General features: G+C 44.4%; 1 protein-coding gene across 3 annotated transcripts in view; it reads right to left on the reverse strand.

Moving 5' to 3' along the window:
* dlc1 (DLC1 Rho GTPase activating protein) overlaps nucleotides 1-17,459 on the reverse strand; it is a 593,090-nt gene extending 575,631 nt beyond the window's left edge. For 2 of the 3 annotated variants that reach the window (XM_041185578.1, XM_041185561.1), the window contains exon 1: nucleotides 16,756-17,025. The gene's annotated coding sequence lies outside the window, so the exon portion shown is untranslated. Of the gene's footprint in view, nucleotides 1-16,755; nucleotides 17,026-17,385 lie in introns of those variants that run through there. The other variant, XM_041185569.1, reaches the window with a different exon arrangement.
* Nucleotides 17,460-20,436: the final 2,977 nt, after the last annotated feature.

Below are 20,436 nucleotides of genomic sequence, written 5' to 3' on the forward strand. Positions count from 1 at the left end.
AATGGAAGGTGTAAGGGAAGGAGTTCGAGGTGAGGGGGAGGAGTGGAAAGGGAGGAAGGAGTCAAGGGGAAGGAAGGAGTGTGGAGAGGGGAGAGGGAGTAAGAGTAGAGGAAGAAGTAAAAGTGGAGGAAGGAGTTTGGAAAGAAGAAGGACTAAGGCTGGAGAAAGAAGTAAGGCTGGAGAAAGGAGTGCGGAATTCAGAAGGACTAAGGGTAGCAGAAGTAAGAATATCTGAAGGAGCCAGGAAGGGGACAGGACTAAGGGGGAAGAGTTGGGGGGATGAATTTCCAAGGGGAGAAGGGCATTCATGGGAGAAGGGTTCCAAGGGGGAAAGGGGTTACAAGGGTGGAAGGAGTCCAGAGAGGAGGATGTCCAAGTGAACATGCAAGGGAGGGCTCCGATGAGTCCATGACTGCCTCCTGGGGAGTGAACTGAGAGTGTGCATGGTACTAGGGAATGGTGAAAATGACTGAGTGAGGTGGTAGAGTGGGAAGGTGAGTGTTCGGCAGTAGTGGTAGAAGGGATGGCGAGGATAGTTGGTGGGGACTTGGAGGCAGGCACGTACCCTGGGGGCGGGAAAGAGGAGGTTGGGGAAGCTAATCTGCATGGGATTTTCAGGGAGGAAGGGAAAGTGCACGTTCACCCGGACATCCCCCGAATAAAAGGATTGTGCCGGTAGGTCACGGAGTGGAGGTGGAAGGTGATGCCAGGGGGATGGTCAACAGTGATGGAGGAAAGGAAATGGGTGACTGAGGCAGGGGGAAGAATCGGGGAATGTACGAAAAACTGTATTACCACCATGCTGGCTAAATCGAAGGTGAAATGAGAGTCATGGTGGGTGAGATCAGGTGCTGCCTGTGAGCGTGAACAGTGGGTGGGTGGAGATGCAGGTCAGCTCAGATGGACAACTGAAAGAGAACCCCAGCAGGCAGCACTGAGAATACTCAGGATATTGGAATGAGCGTGATGTGGAAGGATCTGCGTGCGTGGGAGAGTGCTTGCATGAGGCTCCGAAAAGTCCTGCCCAACACACACACGCACACTTCTCCCTCCAGAAACACTCATGGACCAGCTGTGTGCAGCTGAAATGCTAGTGGGAGGTTTGCAGTGGGAGGACTTGCAAAGCTTGTTAATGAAGCTGAAAGACACCACTGCACGTTATTCGGTGAAAGTGCATATGTTTCCAGATTGTAAAGTGACAAAATGTGTTCACCCGTGCAACCAACTGTGATCAGAGTTTCTTAATTTTTGAATGTCTTAGATATCTAGCTGCTGCCCGGACACCGGCAGCAGGGGTGAAGACAGCCTGTGCAATGGTTGGTCCTGTTGTCTCTGATGTCTTTGGCTTGGGTCCTCTGGAGAGCTGAGGCCTTAGGGCCCCGGCTTGCTCTGGATGTCCTCATGTGGGCCCACAGCTCCCTCTGTGGTGATAGAGGATGAGGTTGAGGGCCTCACAGGTAAAGGGAGCTTGGAGGGAGTGAGCAGCCTCTGAGATTCCTGAGTCAATGACCCAGAGATGTCCAGCTGCCACCTCTCCTCCTTTGGGTGCCTGAGGGCCTCGGCCTAACTCCTGTAGGGGAAGGAGCACCTGGAGGAACGTCAAGGTGCCCCATTTCCCTCTCACATCACCACTGCAGGAACTCACCCATGGCTCCTGCGACGGAGTGCATGTTTGCGCACATGTCCTCATTCTGCTCAACCAGGGTCCCCCTGGCATCCCCAATCTTCCCCATGGAGACCTCTATACATGTATATGTGGGCACCACTTCATCAGGGAGCAGACAGATGCACTCCTCTGACTCGATTGCCACTCTGTTGAGGGCTTTCGACAGCTCTGCGTGATGTTCCCACTCCTTCTGCTGACTCTCTGTGATGAGTTGGAAGGCCAAACCCAAAAGTTCGTCATCTGATTCAGACCTCACGGATGCCTCTTCCCCAGCAGTTCTCCAAATACTGGGGAGCTCAGCCGAACCTGCCTCCTCCTGCTGTGGATGCGTGGCCATGTGTTGACTACCAGATTGTAAATCCAAGCTTGCTCTAGGTCCAGGTCCCACCGAGGTGTGTGTCTCTGCGCTGGTGGAGGTTGTGGGTAAGCACTGCGATAGGTCTTCCAGGCTGCTAACTTCCAGCTCTTCACTGAGGAGGAGTCCTCTTGACTGCAGATGAGGGACTAGCTGGCTGAGGGTGTTGGTCGCTTGGCAGAGCTCCCTGTGAACCAAAGTAGTCATAATTAGTGCACAGCAGCAGAGTGAAAAGCAGGAGAGAGAACTCACAGTTGTATTGAGAGAGGGATGGTGTGGGGCAGGTTCCTCACGAGGGTGTTTGCCCCCGACATCACCATCACCGCAGGCATGGCCCACACCCTCACCAGTCAACGTAATGGCACGCTCCTCAAAGTGAGTGAGGGGCCTAATGTGGGCCACTCCACCCTGGTCCAGGACCTCTCACCATTGATGTGAGCCAGCTTCTCCTGCATGAAAAAAGATGGTGAGCAGGACACATGGACAGGATGTGGACGTGAGCTCCAGAGGGTATGAGTCTGATGGAGGTGTGAGGGTGTGTGTGAGAGTTAGTGAGGTGTGAGATCACTCTGGATGTGTGATGGATTTGGGAGTGTGTGACTTGAAAGTGATGAGAAGAGTGACTTACCCTGGTAGAACAGAAGCGATCATTCATCCTCTTGTGGTACTGGTTGGCTGTCCTCTTTTGCAGGGTGTTGGAGTTGACCACTGCTGCTAACGCCACCCAAGCCGGATTGGTGATTTTGCTGCCCATCATGTGGCCAGAGCTGATAGAGGACAACACAGCATCCAAAAGGTGCTCAAGGGATGTGTCATTGAACCGGGCCGGTGGCGGGGGGGTGCTCAGTCTTTTTGCCTCTCAGGGCCATGACTTGTGTGCAACAATCCTGGACTGGAAGTACTGAGAGGTGTGCGTGCGGCTGTACTTTAAATATGGCGCCCAGCGAGGTGATGGCGTGGCGGGTGAATGAGAACCCGCCCGCCATTGAAACAGCTTGTTTCCTGGGAATGCATAATTAATGCGGTGGGATTGGGACAATACAGCGTGAGAAGCCACCATTGCCTCGTCAGGTAAAATGTCATTTTTCCCACTCGCTATCACACTTAGCGCAAACTTGGGATGATTCTGGCCCGATCATGTAACAGTAGGCATCAGTTTGAGCTTTTTCAAACATAAAACACTATACATAGATTGCACCGGGAAGCAGAAGTTTTGTCACTCATTTTGTTGCATTCCCATTCTTAGCTGTGCTGCTGAAGATTAATGCCAAGGAGAGGTCAACCATCTTCTCACAGGGCAGACGGAAAATCAAACAGAGAGTCTCCATTGGCTGCTCTCATGTTCCTCTTGGCAATCCAGCCAGAAGAACATTGCTTTGAGTCTGGGAACCAGATTCCTGCTTGGGCACACGATGGGCAAGATTTTACCGTCGGCGAGCAGGGGCGGGGCCCACTCGCCAACATGTAAAATGATGTGGGATGACATCGTGCGGAACTCCCGACATCACCCTTCCCATTTAAATTTTCAGGAAGGCGGGAAAACAGCAAAATCAGCTGTGCACACGCTGACCTGTCAATGGCCAATTGGGGCCATTGACAGATCAACTAAAGCACTTAGTGGACCTGTCCGTCCAACCTTAAGGTTGGTGGGCAGGTCAGGAGCCCCGGCGGGAACTAGAAAAAACATGAAACCTCATCCACCGGCGGGATGAGGTTTCATGTAGGGTTTTAAAATTTTTAGTAAACTTGTTATGGAAATTATGAACATGTCCCAACTCATGTGACATTGTCACATGAGGGGACATGTAAGGGAATTTTTTTCCCCTATTTATAATATTGTTGACAGTAGAGGCGATCTCCCTGAGGCAGCAATTAGCCTCAGGGAGATGAGTGCGCTCTTTTGTGCGCATGTGCAAAAGAGCGCATTCTCGATTTTAGGGATTCCCCCGGCCGCACAGGGAGCGCACAGCACCTTCCTGGTGGATGTCACGCTTAAGGCCCGCCCACGTACAGCCTGCCCAACGAACGGGAAATTCAGCCCGATAAGTTTGGCCGAAAGGTTGGAAGGAAATGGGAGGTAGGATAAGGGGGAAAACAAGGGTAGATGGGCTCAGTAGACAATGCATGATCTCAAAAATTCTTTCACAAGTTTGACAAAAGGTTTACCATAGACCTTTTAAGAAGGATATGAATAGCATACTGCTGAAGCACTCATTAATTATAGGACATTTAAGATTCTGTCATATAACTTTGACTAGAGCAAGTTGAGTTATGATTCAAATTGTAACTTTTTTTGTTATTGATATCTCCTCAAAAGGCCTCCACAAATTATAATTCAGCATTTGGAAATGGATTGGAGGAAGGAATTTATGGGAGTATTCTGTTGGCAGGGGAGAGGTGTGTATGCATTAAGCATTTGTCTGCTAGTGTCCAACTATGGAATTTCTGGACTATTGACTCTTCAAAATAAATCACAAACCAGAAGCCGTTTTTAGCAAGAGAAGTGTCCTCTAAAGAGATCAATGTTTTTCCTTTATTGAAAATACACGAGGAATAGGCAGCAGAAGTAATGCCCCCTCACTTTTCTGTTCTGTGCTCAGTTTCTCCACCTAATGTAGTGCAAACATTGGTGAATTTGGTATCTGAAAATGAAGCTGTATTGTCATAACATTTACAAATACTGCAATTGAAGCTCAGGGAAGGTCTGACGCAAGTACACATTTGAAGGGTCATTGCGTTCATGAAAAATCGTTTGGCAAAATGCTTTCTCTTATATCTTGAAGATTTAAAGATCTTAAATTTGAGCTGAGTTAGCTAATCTCAGCCAGGCCAGCTGCAGAATGCCAAAATTGACTTCATGGTCTTCAGAAGAAGGAAAGCAAAAAACAAAATGGTAACATTTTTGCTCCCAAATACTATCCACTGACCTTTGTAAAGGGAACACATATTACTGTCAGTCAGGAGATGATAACATTGTGCTCAGTAGTGGAGTCCTCCACAACTAACTCAATTTGTTGACACCAGTCACAGGGCTCACATATATTAAGAATGGCTAATGATTAAGGTATTACAGCTACTGACACTTGTGAGTAGTCATGGGCTGGATTTTCACCGCGTTAGAAAGACTCGGGAACCCTTTAAAAATGGTGGGCAGGTCCAGATTCTGAGATTCCTGACCCCATTCCTGGGCTGTTTGATTTTTGGGAGTGCCTTTAAAGGGTGAGGGCTGGTTCAGGTCAAAAGCCCACACTCAGAATATCCGACCTGGCTGGCTTCATTGCGGAGATAGATATCTCCTACTCCTCCACAAGGATCTGGGCCAGGTTTTTAAAGAGTCATGGTTCACGTCCCCTCAGATGAGTGGTGAACTTAGTCCACCTGATGGGATCTTTCAAAAGGTGAGTTCAAAAGGTCTTCTTTAAGTCCCCTGTGCCAAGCTATGGCACTTCACTCCGCAGTCTTGGCTGAGAGCCCTGACATCCATTAATTTTGTTGAAAAGGCTGTGGCCCAGAAAAAAATGTGGCTTGATTGACAGCCCTGGCACTCTGATCTCTGCTGTCAATTTCATAATGTTTATTTACATAAGGTTAATTAGTTTCAATGGCTTGCAGTTTCTGTTATTAATACTTTAAAAGGTCTGGATGATTGACACTTTTATTGCCCTATAGTAAAATGACTTTTTTTTAACATAGTGGAAAGGAATGAATGAATGATTTATTTTTAAAACTTTTTTTATGCACCCTACTGTCACTATAGGGTTCATTGGTTCTATACAGTGTATGGGGGGGGGTCCTATAGATTGCCATAGGAGGCATGAGGGGCCATTGGGATGACTGGAGTGACATATGCGGCATTAGGGGCCATGGGGGTGAGTGACAGGCATGAGGTGGCATGGATGGGGCATGGGGGATATGTGGGGATTGAGGGGCTGTGATGAATGAGGGCTGGAGTGCCTTTCTGCTTTATTCTAACTGGGACAAAGTCCCACCACACCAAGGCAGGCCTTTTAAACAGCCACCTCAGCACCCAGCAGCCCCTCTGGCTGCCTCCGACCTCTTTCCTGGGTCAGCTGGCCCGGCTCCAACCCATCCTCTGGCATGAAGACCCTACTTGTGGGCACTTTCTCCTGAGGTGAGCGGACCGAGCCGTGAATTTTCCAAGCTCCCGCTACCCGCCTCAAGGAGTCAGTGGCTGCAAGGCAGGAGGGACAAGGAAAGAAAAGAAACAAAGTCTCTTTAATATGCAGCTAAGGTAGCAGAGAACAGTTACTCCTTCTACCCATGAACCTGTGCATAAGAACTGCCAACACTTATTCTTCAGGAGACTATTAGTCATAGGAACATGGGCCTGAATCTTCGGCTAGGTGAGTGGGGCGGGTGCATGCGCACGAAAGAGTGCACTCACCTCCCTGAGGTTAAGTGCAGCCTCAGGGAGATCGGCTCAAAATGTAAAAAACCTAAAAATAGAAAAGTTAAATTTCCCTAACATCTCCCCTCATGTGACAATGTCACATGAGTTGGGACATGTCAATAATTTTCAAAAAGTCTTTATTAAAATTTTTTAAAACCTACATGAAACCTCATCCAGCCTGTGGGTGAGGTTTCATGCTTTTTCTAGTTGCCGCTGGGGCTCCTGGCCTGCCCGCCAACCTTAAGGCTGGACGGGCAGGTCCTTTAATTAATTAATTGACTCTATCAATGGCCTCAATTGGCCATTGACAGGTTGGTGGACACGCAGCTGATTTTGCTGCGCTCCTGCCTTCCTGAAAATTTAAATGGGGTGCAGTGATGTCGGGAATTCCGGCCGATGTCACTGCGTGTCATTTTATGCGTCGGTGAGCAGGCCCCGCCCCTGCTTGCCGATGTGTAAAATCCTGCCCCAGAAATCTATTTCTTTCTTAAATATATTCAGTGACTTGGCCTCCACAGCCTTCTGTGGTAGAGAATTCCACAGGTTCACCACCCTCTGAGTGAAGAAGTTTCTCCTCATCTCAGTCCTAAATGGTCTACACCATATCATGAGATTGTGACCCCTTGTTCTAGACCCCCCCAGCCAGAGGAAACATCATCCCTGCATCCAATCCATCCATCTGTCAGAATTTTATATGTTTCAATGAGATCTCCTCTCATTCTTCTAAACTCCAGTGAATACAGACCTAGTCGGCCCAATCTCTCCTCATATGACAAACTTGCCATCTCAGGAATCAGTCTGGTAAACTTTTGCTGCACTCCCTCGATGGCAAGTATATCCCTTCTTAGGTAAGGAGACAAAACTGCACACAGTACTCCAGGTATGATCTCACTTGGCTCTGTACAGCTGCAGTAAGACGTCCTTGCTCCTGTACTCAAGTCCTCTCATGATTGGTGTACAAGGACACCCAGGTCACTTTGTACATCACCATTTTTCAATCCTTCACAATTTAAATAATTCTGTTATTCTGTTTTCTGTTTTTCCTATCAAAGTGGATAACTTTAAACTTATCCACATTATATTGCATCTGCCATGTATTTACCCACTCACTCAACTCCCAAGCACAGATCTCTGTGGTACCCCACTAATCACTGCTTGCCACTCCAAAAAAGACCCATTTATACCTACTCTCTGTTTCCCATCAGCTAACCAATTCCCAAGCCATGCCAATATATTATGGGCAATCCATTGTGCTTTAATCTTACACACTAACTTATTGGCCACCTTGCAGCAGGAATGGGACTGTAAAATGCGGCAAGTCATTCTAAACTCCATTGGGCTGAATTTTGCTGTCAGCGAGCAGGGGGCGGGGCCTGTTCACTGACGCGTAAAATGACATGGGATGACGTTGGGAGGAACCCCCGATGACATCCTGCCCCACTTAAATTTTCAGGAACGTGAGAGTGCAGCAAAATCAGCTGCAAGCCCGCCGACCTGTCAATGGCCAATTGAAGCCATTGATAGGGTCATTAAAACAATTAAAGGACCTGCCCGTCCAACCTTAAGGTTGGCGGGCAGGCCAGGAGCCCCGGCAGGCAATAGAAAAAACATGAAACCTCATTCACCAGTGGGATGAGGTTTCATTTAGGGTTTTAAACAGTTTAATAAAGTTTTAGTGTAATTTATGAACATGTTCCATCTCATGTCACATGAGGGGGACGTGTTAAGGATTTTATTTTCTATTTTTAATGTTTTTAAAAGTGTCAGCGATCTCCCAGAGGCAGTATATACGCGAAAGAGCACACTCTCACTTTTGAGGAATCATCCCCCCCCCACCCCACCCCCCACCACCTGCACAGGAAGTGCATAGCGCTTCCCGCCGGACGTCACAGTGGGCGGGCCTTAATTGGCCCACCCACTTAAAATGGCGGCGGGGCCCGTTTCTCTGGCGGGAATCGGCTCCCCGCTCACCAGAGATTGGGTCGGGCCTGCCCGCCCGATAGGCAGAAAATTCTGCCCCATTGGATTTGGCAGGACTGTAAAATCCCACTGCCATAAAATTCCACCCCTTATGTGGGATTTTACCAGAAGCTTTCGGAAAATCCCAGTACACCACATCCACTGGTTTTCCCTTTTCTTTTCCACTGGTTATGTCCTCAAAAAACTCCAGTAGGTTCGTCAAACATGATTTCCCTTTCGTAAATCCATGTTGACTTTGTCTAATCCCGTTGATATTTTCTAAGTGTCCTGTTATCACATCTTTTATAATAGAAACTAACATTTTCCCTACTACTGATGTTAGGCTAACCGGCCTGTAATTCACTGTTTTATTCCTCCATCCTTTTTTAAATGGTGTGCTTATAATTGCCATCTTCAAATCTGCTGGCACTGTTCCAGAATATAAAGAATTTTGGAAGATGATAACCAACACATCCACTATTTCCATGGCCATCTCCTTTAGTACCCTGGGATGTAGATTATCACGCCCTGGGGATTTATTGGCTTTCAGGGCAGAATTTTACAAGTCAGTGAGTGGGGGCGATGCCTGCTCGCCGACGTGTAAAATGATGTGTGGTGACGTCGGGGAGAGCGCCCGATTTAAATTTTCAGGAAGGCGGGAGCGCAGCGAAATCAACTGCATGTCTGCCGACCTGTCAATTAAGCAATTAAAGGACCTTAAGATTGGCGGGCAGGCCAGGAGCCCCAGCAGGAACCAGAAAAAACATGAAACCTCATCCACGAGCAGGATGAGGTTTCATGTAGGCTTTAAAAAATGTTAATAAGGATTTTGTAAAAATTATGGACATGTCCCAACTCATGTGACATTGTCACATGAGGGGACATGTAAGGGACTTTTTTTTTTCTATTTTTATCTTTTTTACATGTACAGCCAATCTCCCTGAGGCAGCACTTAGCTTCAGGGAGATGTGCGCTCTTTTGTGCGCATGCGTGAAAAAGCGCACTTTCAATTTTGGGATTCCACCGCCCCCGGCCCACACAGGGAGCACATAGCACTTCCTTGTGGACGTTATGCTGGGCGGGCCTTAACTGGCCCACCCACGTAAAATGGCGGCATGCCTCCGATCGGGGATGCCGATCAGAAGCACGCCTGTACACGCCCGCCCATCAACTACCACCCCCCCGACAGGGGGAAAATTCAGCCCTCAGTCCCATTAATTTCTCCAGCATTATTGTTTTAGTGATACTAATTTCTTCCAGTTCTTCCTTCTCACTAGGCCCTTGTTTCCCTAGTGTTTCTGGGAAGTTACTTGTGTCTCCCTGAAGACAGAACTAAAGTAGTTGTTTAATCGCTTTCCCATGTCCTTGTTCTACTATAAATTCCCCTGTTGCATTTATCTTCACTAATCCTTTTCTTTTTACATGCTTATAGAAGCTTTTACAGTCTGCTTTTATGTTACTTGCAAGTTTAGTCTCACACTCTATTTTTCCCCTAATTAATGGACAACTACTGTTTGGAGGCCTAAAGACAACTCCCACTAATGTTTTCTGCCCCTTGTTGCTTCTTAGCTCCACCCAGACTGATTCTACATCTAGATTTTCTGAGCCAATTTTCTCTCTTACTATTGCACTGGTTTCATCCTTAACTAATAATGCCATCCTACCTTCTTTTAGTTTTTGTCTGCCCTTTCTAAATATTGAATACCCTTGGATATTCAGTTTGCAGCCATGATCACCCTGCAGCCACGTCTCTGTAATCGCAATCATGTTGCACACCTTTACATCGATTTGCGCTGTTATTCATCTACCATATTAAGAATGCTCCATGCATTCAGATGCAGTGCCTTTAGGCTTGTCATTTTAACATTTTTACCTAGCTTTTTTTGTACTATGGCCCTATTTGCTGATAGACCTTGTTTCCTCTGCCTTCTACTTTTGCTTTCAACTTTCATTCCTATCTGTTCCCCTTACAATAGAATCCCTTATCACTATTGCACTCCCACTCATTTTTCTCCCTCTCTTGTAGCTGAGCCACTCACGGTGCCATGGACTTGGCTGTTGCTGCTTTCCCCTGTGAAACCATCTCCCCAAGAAGTATCCAAAATGGAAAATCTATTAGAGGGGGAGATGGACTCAGGGGACTCCTGCACTACCTGCCAAGCGCTAATACTCTGTCTGGCAGTCACCCATTCCCTTTCTGCCTGTGCACTTTTTACCTGCAGTGTGACCACCTCACTGTGTATGCTATCCATGAAGATCTCAGCCTTATGGATACTCCACAGTGACTCAGCCGCAGCTCCAGCTCTGAAACACGGATTTCGATTAGCTGCAGCTGGAGACACTTCCTACACACATGATTGCCCTGAACACTGGAATTTTCCCTGGCTTCCCACATTTCACAGGAGGAGCACTCCACTTGGCTGAGCTGCCCTGCCATGAATTACCCCTAAATTACTCCCTTCACTTTAACTTCATCTAGATTACAGAACATTAAGGATAGTAGAAATACCCACCAGGTCCTACTTACCAAAGCTGCTGCTCTTCTTCCTGAGGAATGGTCAAAAATGAAAGGATCACCTCCTTCCATCTTCATAGAACTCCCTCATTCACCAAACTCAAACTTAAGTACTCTAATGCAGCCAAAGCAGCACTCCAGTGCAAACAAGGCAGCACTGTAGATGGCTTGCTTTTATGCTCTCTGAATCTAGCTTCTGAAAACCTGTTTCAGCCAGTTATCTAATTAACTAGCTGCAGTTGCAAGCAGAGCTTGTACACCCCCAGTTTTAAAGCTGGACTAAATCTCACCTTCTCCCAACCCAAAGAGTAACTTTTAGTAAATTGCTAAATTAAAGAAAGACTGGACTTTAGATTTAAATTAACCCTTAAATTAAATCTTAAAAGTCCCTCAACCACCAAACTCCAACTTAAGCACTCTAATACAGCTAAAAGCAGCACTCCAGTGCTCTCTAGTCCACTCTAGTCCATATTGAGCAATGCTTTAATAGAGCAGAGGCATGGCTCTAATTGACCACTGGGCTGCAGGCTTCATACAACAAGATACAGATAGGAGGTCTGATAGCTAGAAGCTTAAAAGAAAGACAGAGGTATAGCCATGCACCATTATCTGCTGTAAAACAGAAGCCACAATACATTCACAGATGTGGGATCCTAATACATCTAAATTACTTAACATTTACTCTGCATAGCTTTTGTGTGTGCGTACTTGCACATATGTTATCACTTTGCCTCAAACAGACATCAAACGTTTGATCAGTGTATGTATGAACGAAGTTCCAGCCCGGGTTAGATTCTCTGGTACTTAACTTTCCCAGCTCTGAAAATACTTTGCAACTTTTATGCACACATTTTGTTTGTTATAACAGTATAAACGATTGTGTAGAATTTGTGATTCCAAATTTTGTAAAGAAAATTTAGGGAAATACATAAAGCATTTCTCCAGCACTCAAGAGTTGTGTAACACTAAATAGTCAAACTTCAACAGCAAAAATACACCTCAAAGTCATGACTTCAAGTGCCTTATGAACTCACAATGCAGATTGGTACTTCAGTACAGCATTAAGGGAATGCTGCATTATGGAAGATATTACATTGGGATGACGTATTTAGCAAAGGTCTGACTCATCAGGTGGACATTAAAGATCCCATGGCACTATTTAAAGGAAAGCTGGGCTTCTGAGTTCTTCCAGTGTCCTGGCCACCATTCCTCCTCCAACTGATAGCATCAAATAATAATAGATTAACTGGCATTTCATCTCACTGCTGCTGATGAAATGCCATTGGTGGAGAATAGTAGCAACATTTATCTAAATAATAAATGTCACTGCACTCCAGAACTAATAAATGTGTGAAAAGTTTCAGCATATAAATGTAAGTCCTAGGTTTCCCATCTTCAGACTGAATATACCCTTCATTGTGTTGTGTGGCACTACCACCATGTTAAATGGGATAGATTCAGAACAGATCCGGAAACTCAAAACTGGGAATCCATAAGGTTCTGTAGATCATCATCAGCAGCAGCAGCAGAATTGTATTCAACCACAATCTGTAACCCAGCATATCTCCCACTCTACCATTACCATCAAGGAAAGGGATCAAACCTGGTTCAATGAAGAGTGCAGGAGGGCATGCCAGGAGCAGCACCAGGCATTCCTAAAACTGAGGTGTCAACCTGGTGAAGATATAACACAGGAAAATGTGCATGCCAAACAGTGGAAGCAGCATGCGATAGGCAGAGTTAAGTGATCCCACAGCCAACGAATCAGATCAAAGCTCTGCAGTCTTGTCAAATCCAACTGTGAATGGTGGTGGACAATTAAACTGGCTTGAGGAGGAGGCTCCACAAATATCTCCATCTTCAATGATGGGGGAGCCCAGCACGTCAATGCAAAAGTCAAAGCTGAAGTAATTGCAACCACCTTCAGCCAGGAGTAAAGAGTGGATGATTCATTTCAGTCTCCTTCTGAGCCCCCAGTGGGCCTTCTCCAATGGAGATGATACGGGGCTCTTACTGTTTCTGCAACCAGCAGGAGAAACTCCCATTGCCAACATTAACTTCTTCCCAATGGATTCAATATTCCCAATATGCAATTGGTGGAAATTTTTGCTCATTCAGTACTGGATGTGAGACAAGCAGTCTGATAATTTAAAGACAGTGGAAAGGCTCAGAGTGGTGCTGGACAAGACAAGATGAATATTAAACAAGGCATGGAGATTAGAATTTCAAACCTGAAGTCTTTGAAGGGTTTCAAGCTTTTATCTGATCTCTTAAACCAAACCCTCATCTGAAATTCCAATTTTGAAATCAGGTTAATCAGCCCAAAATGGTGACAAATATTATCCATACTTCTTAATGTTAGTGAAACTGCTCTGTAAAATTACTTTATCATGTAAATGTTCGTGGGTAACAACCAGCATTCTATATCAGACAGTATCAATATCAGCCTAAAGGCTACTTCCTCAGTTTCCCACTAGATAATCAGAAATGAATGGCTGCATCATCTACTCCTACCTTGCTACACGAACATGGATCAGATGTGAGAGAAAGGTTTTTTTTTAATTGAAGTTCCATCTACAGACAAAATCTTCTCATCAGGACTTTTGAAATATCTGCCACCTCTTTTAAGGTGTGGGTCCAGAGTGATCCAAATCTAAATATGGAGTCAAGGAGCCTGAACTGACTCAATTTGGATTATTGCAACCTCTATTTTCAAGAAATGAATGACCTTTTGCTTTTTCTTTAGCGCTAGTTGATTTGTCCTTTTTCCCTTCTATTTTTCCCTTTTTCTCTCTAGAAGCTTCTGATTCCTCCTGAGATATTACACAATGATGCTGACCATCCTTCAGCATTTCCTATGTCTGCCTGCACACAATGTGTGTTGCAGCTTATTTGACAATTGAGGGTACTTTCCAAATACTGTTGTATGGTCAAATCTCTATGCGAAATGGGCCATAATCCACTTTCATAGATGTATGACTATTGGCAGAATTTAATGAATGCAACTGGCATATTGCGCACCAATATATATCAATGATTCGGGTGAGGGAACCAAATGTAATATTTTCAAGTTTGCTGACGATACGAAACTTGGTGAGAATGTGAGTGATGAGGAGGGTGTTAAGAAGCTTCAAGGTGATTTAAGCAGGTTGAGTGAGTGAGCAAATACATGGCAGATGCAGTATAACATGGATAAGTGTGAAGTTATCCACTTTGGTAGGAAAAACAGAATGGTAGAGTATTTCAATGGTGATGGATTGGGAAATATTGATATACAAAGGCACCTGGGTGTCCTTGTGCACCAATCACCGAAAGCAAACATGAATGTGCAGCAAGCAGGTAAGGAGGCAAATGGTATGCTAGCCTTCATTGCGAGAGGACTCAAGTACAGGAGCAAGGATGTCTTACTGCAGCTATAAAGGGCCTTGGTGAGACAACACCTGGAGTGTTGCGTGCATTTTTGGTCTCTTTATCTAAGAAAGGATATACTTGCCGTGGAGGGAGTGCAGCAAAGGTTCACCAGGCTGATTTCTGGGGTGTCAGGATTGTCGTATGAGGAAAGATTGGGTCAACTAGGCCTATATTCACTGGAGTTTAGAAGAATGAGAGGAGATCTCATTGAAACATATAACATTCTGATAGAGCTGGACAGACTGCATGCAGGGATGGGGTTTCATCTGGCTGATGGGTCTAGAACAAGGGGGTCACAATCTCAGGATACAGCATAGGCCATTTAGGACTGAGATGAGGAGCAACTTCTTCACTCAGAGGGTGGTGAACATATGGAGGGCTGTGAATATATCTAAGCAGGAAATAGTTAGATTTCTGACGTCTAAAGGCATCAAGGGGTATGGGGAGAGTGCGGGAGTACGGTTTTGAGATAGAGGATCAGATATGATCATACTGAATTGCGCAGCAGGTTTGAAGGGCCGAAAGATCTACTCCTACTCCTATTTTCTATGTTTCTATGTTTCTACTTGTTAGACAAGTGGTGGAAACCCCACATTACTTCTGTTTGGAAGGCCCACTGCAATTACCAGGTAATCAAGCACCTATCTGGACAACATCAGGTCTCTCACTTGGTTAAGGCCCCAGTCAGGTGAAAATCTGACCCCAAGATCTGCCAGCCAATCAGAGACTGGCAGCTCACCAGTACGGCAGTGCCACCAGGAATGCTGGCCACTGCCAATATTTCACGCAGCCTTGTAGGGAGGATTGGCCATGGATCCCCAAACAGAGGTGAATGTGGGATGGATGGGGGTTGTGGGGTGGGGTTTGCCAGACAGCAGGACAAGGGCTGGGTTGGAGGCAGCCGGCCTCTTCCCAAATTCAGGTTCCTTGATTGGGCACATAGTGCCTTTGAATAAGGGATCCCCTCTCCCACTGGTGGCAGTCTAGCAAACCTAACAAGGATTGCTGAGTGATCTTCCTGTATGACGAGTCTTCACCTTTGGTGGTGGGATGAGGCCCATAAATGTCCCTTAAGTGGCTACTTTAAACATTTCAATTAGTCTCCAGGCAGGAAGGAGGCCCTAATCCTTTCTGCTCGGAGCTTGATCAGGGGAATCGGCAAGGCACAACGTCCCCACCCTGCATCATCCTAACCAACTAAATGGTATCCCCACCCTCACCCTCCCCACCCCCTAACCCGTCTCTGAACTCACCTCAGGGGGTGGGGGGGCATTAAATTCAGCTACTTTTTCCAAATCTGATCGTGCTCTCACTTGATGTCGACAGATGTGCACATTCCTGCAGGATTTAATGAATAGCAAGCTGGAATGGGAATCCCAGCTAAATTGTCCACTTCCTGGCCCAAGGGTGCTGGGGAACTGAAAGTCTCCAGCATTACCTCAGCTGACATGAGCAAAGAGTGAGGAATGGGGATGTGTATTTTATTTCACATTGGGCAACAAATCTATTAGTTGAGGCGATATATTTGTTTTAATCAAAACTGACAACGTAACTTGTCCCCTGAGAATCTGGTTTAGAATGCAAACATATGAACATACGCCAAGGAGGGAAACAATAAATAATAAAGTAACAAAACAATCCACCTCCCAAAGGTCATGCTTCTTTATCTAAATATCTCAGAAATGCTAATCACAGATTTCCATATCAGCAAACTATCAATCTTAAGATAATCAGTCCTGTAAAGGCTGAATTGCGTTCTTCTTTTCTAAATGACCTGGTTGATATGGCAGAGATAAAGCACTCATTCTCAGATAATCCATTAGATTCAGTGAGATACATAGACACAGATACAAAACTGATTTGTTACAGCTGAATGGTAGTAAAAAATGATATGACATGTTCAAAGCAGTCATTGTGAAATAATGTACTTTACCAAATGTCAGCAGCTTGTAAAATAGGATAACCATAGAACAACTATAACTCCAAAATACATCAAAAGTACAGAACAGAGTAAAAGTGGCATTGTACACAGGTATCGTCATCTGTCGAGGTGTGCATTGTAAATATTGTGACAGAGACCGTGCTTCATCTTTATTTATTTATAACTCTAAAATATGTCTATTTTTGCAGAGAGGCATGCCATGAGGTTGCATTTATTTATGTGGTAGATTGTTGGCATTTAGAATTGTAAACAAAACTTCCTTACAGATTTTGAACGGGTTGTGGATGAAATCTGAACATCTCAATCTTGCTAAAGTTACTCCGATTAGATTTAGTAGGTATTCTTTTCCAATGTAGTTCTCGTCCCTTTGCAATGCTTTACAATGCCAGCCCATTCAGTAAAATATATCTCACCATCGACCTCTTCAACATCTTGGGCTGTAACAGGCTTCCACTACGAGAACTACTGTATAACAGAAACTTAAATAAGATCTTACCTACATTACACACATCCAGATAGATGACTGAGAGCATTATATTCCACAATCTGTTCGTAATTCTGGTGCAGAAGTTTTAAAGGTTTTTTCTTGTTTGCCTTATAAGATCAATGACCTACTCCAAGCAGTTTTGTTCAGCGTGTGATACTGAAAGCACACATACTGTAGCAGGAATGAGACTAAACTGAACTGAATCCTGGTAAGTTATTCCCAGCGTCTCCTGTCTCCAAAATTCAGACGAAACTAATGTTTTGTGAAGGGGCCCAATGACCAGGCCCAGACTGGCTGGAAACTATTTCCTGCCACTAAGAAGTATATACATGTGCGAGTGAGTGAGTAAGTGTATGAGAAGAAAGATGCAAAGAAGCAAAAGAATACAAACGGGGAAGATACTGTATTGGCAGGATGTATAGTGATTAAACTCATTGTGTATAGCTATCTGATTCCACTTTTTTCTTATTCTAACTAGTTACAAACATAACGTGTAAAATCCATCTCAGTCTCAAAAGGTTTGCTTAAAAATAGGAGCTGATTTTATCTTATTATAGTAGTGGCATTTATTTATTTATTTAGTATATTTGTTTATTTTTAAGTATAACGGATTTTAAGGTAGATAACATGCATTATTACCTTTCCTGAGAATCCTCCAGAGCAACAGATAACCACCAACAATGTAAATTCACAAGGGTAAATTCCATCTTGAGTATATTAGAATTGTGCTGACATAAAACACGCAGCAACAGAGCTTTCCAGTTTGACAGAGTGCCTGAATTGGATCACTAGGACTGCCCACAGCTTATGTATCCAGATTTATGAAAAGACTTTCTTCAACCATCATCTGTTTATCTTTTTTCCCCCATTTTTTCCTCCCTTGAACAACTTCCTCTCTGTTTCTCCAAGCGACTTGCAGGCTGGGAACGCAAGTTCACCATTTGGTCTTGATTAAAAGCAGACAAGTACCTTTGTAAAAGCCAGAACCAAGCTATTGCAGATCACAGGTTTTTTTTACTCTAATTAGCATGTGGTTCAGTAGCTGTATGCGACTAAATAAGTGCATCCACCATTACATGTGGTATAAAGGACACAACATGCACTTCTTAACATAAACTATTCGGTTTACATGTGCAATGTTCATTTTTTGTTCTTATTATGATCATGGCTTTGATTTCCTTTACATACCATATCATGACGTTTTGGAATGAAACACAATATCATGTAATACACAGTGCTGTTTTTAATTCATATATGTCATTATCACTCACATGGAAACTGCGTGGCTTAAAAATTAATAGGATTGGCAAAGGTGTTGTAAAATTACTTGAAGCTTTAAACTGTAAGTTGTTCTGGCTAAAACGCTATCGGCTATAAGATTTAGAAAAACATGTGAGGGGAGAGAGAGGGAGCAAGTGTGTATGGGAAGGAAGATGGTGGAACAGAATATTAATATTTCAATGAAACTTGGATTCAATCTTGTTTAAATCCCTCAATGATTTTCAAAATCTCAATTTGTTTCATTGATATCAATCATAATATATTTTAATCAATAAGTGAAGCGTTATATAAAATGCAATATTAAAAATGTAGATTGTGAATTTCATAGTAGAAAATGATGACAAGATGCATTTTAAGATATTGTTCTTTTTAAGCAGTCCTTTTAATGTATACACTGTTTTGGGCCGTTTTACCATCAGAGGTAATTTTGGATTCTTTTTTTCCCAACATCAATTGAACTTAGCAACTGCAAAGCATTTCATAATAGATGGGAGGAAAGCCAAACATAACATAGCCCAGATGGCCCAGCATTTACAGAAGATGTAAGTGACTTCTGGACATAAGAAAAAGCAAAGTTATCTGTTAGCTAAAGCCAGATCTACTGTAAAATTGGTTCAGTAATGAGAACATTTGAAAAAATACACAAATAAACTGCATGATTAGATTTTAAAATGTCATTCCTTTTCCTTTGAATGATATATATTTATGTACATATTTGTAAGTGTGGGGCCAGTTAGCTCAGATGGCTAGTCAGCTAGAGGTGGATCAGGTTAATGGCAACAGAATGAGTTTTGATCCCTGTTCTGGCTGAAGTAGACTTGGGGCTGCCTCCTCGCCCTACCCATTGTAAAAAATCACTTTGCCGTGCTTTGGCAAATAATTGTCAAAGACCATAAGACGATAAGACATAGGAGCAGAAATTAGGCTATTCGGCCCATCGAGTCTGCTCTGCCATTCAATCATTGCTGATAAGTTTCTCAACCCCATTCTCCCGCCTTCTCCCCATAACCTTTGATCCCCTTACCAATCAAGAACCTATCTATCTCAGTCTTAAATACACTCAATGACCTGGCCTCCCCAGCCTTCTGTGGCAATGAATTCCATAGATTCACCACTCTCTGGCTAAAGAAGTTTCTCCTCATCCCTGTTCTAAAAGGTCTTCCCTTTACTCTGAGGCTGTGCCCTCAGGTCTTAGTCTCTCCTACCAATGGGAACATCTTCCCCACGTCCACTCTATTCAGGCCTTTCGGTATTCTGTAAGTTTCAATCAGATCCCCCCTCATCCTTCTAAACTTCATCGAGTATAGACCCAGAGTCCTCAAACCTTCCTCATATGTTAAGCCTTTCATTCCTGGGATCATTCTTGTGAACATCCTCTGGACCCTCTCCAGGGCCAGCACATCCTTCCTGAGATACGGGGCCCAAAATTGCTCACAATATTTTAAGTGTGGTCTGACCAGAGCCTTATAAAGCCTCAGCAGCACTGTCAGAGGCACAGAGCTGACTTCAATGGGGCAAGAACGGAGCTGGGCTGAATAGACTGGAACTAAAGGTTGGTGGGGAAAACAGTAGCTGAACAATGGGCTACTTTCAAAGAGGAGATGGTTTGGGCACAGTCAATGTATGTTCCCTCAAAAGGGAAAGGTACGACAAACAAATCCAGAGCTCCCTGGATGACAAAGGAGATAGAAGTTAAGTTAAAGGAGAAAATGTGTGCTTATGACAGGTGTCAGGTAGCAAATACAATTAAGAACCAAGCTGAATACAGAAGGTTCAGAAGGGATGTGAAAAAACAAATACGAGAAGCAAAGAGGGATTATGAAAAAAGACTGGCAGCTAAAGTAAAAGGAAATCCCAAAGTATTCTATCAGCACATCAATAGAAAAAAGGTGGTAAAAGGAGGAGGAGGGCCAATTAGGGAACAAAAAGAGAATTCACACATACAGGCAAGAGGCATGGTTGAGGTACTAAATGAATACTTTGAATCTGTCTTTACCTACGAGGCAATTGCTGCCTAGGCCATGGTGACAGAGAAGGAAGCTCAGTCACCAGAAAGGTTTAAAATTGATAAGCAGGAGGTATTGGATAAGCTGTCGGTACCTAAAGTTGATAAGGCACCGGGGCCGGGTGAGATACATCCAAGAATATTGAAGGAAGTGAGAGCGTGTATCCCAGGCTGTTGAGTGAGGCAAAGGAGGAGATAGCAGGGGCACTGGTAATAATTTTCAATACCTCTCTGGCCACAGGAGAAGTGCCAGAGGACTGGAGGACAGCCAATGTGGCACTGTTATTCAAGAAGGCAGCAAGGGATAAACCAGGGAACTACAGGCCAGTCAGTCTAACCTCAGTGGTGGGGAAACTATTGGAAGCAATTCTGAGGGACAGAATTAATCTACACTTGGAGAGGCA

The sequence above is a fragment of the Carcharodon carcharias genome, chromosome 1 (assembly GCF_017639515.1).
Source record: "Carcharodon carcharias isolate sCarCar2 chromosome 1, sCarCar2.pri, whole genome shotgun sequence".
Lineage (NCBI taxonomy): Eukaryota > Metazoa > Chordata > Chondrichthyes > Lamniformes > Lamnidae > Carcharodon > Carcharodon carcharias.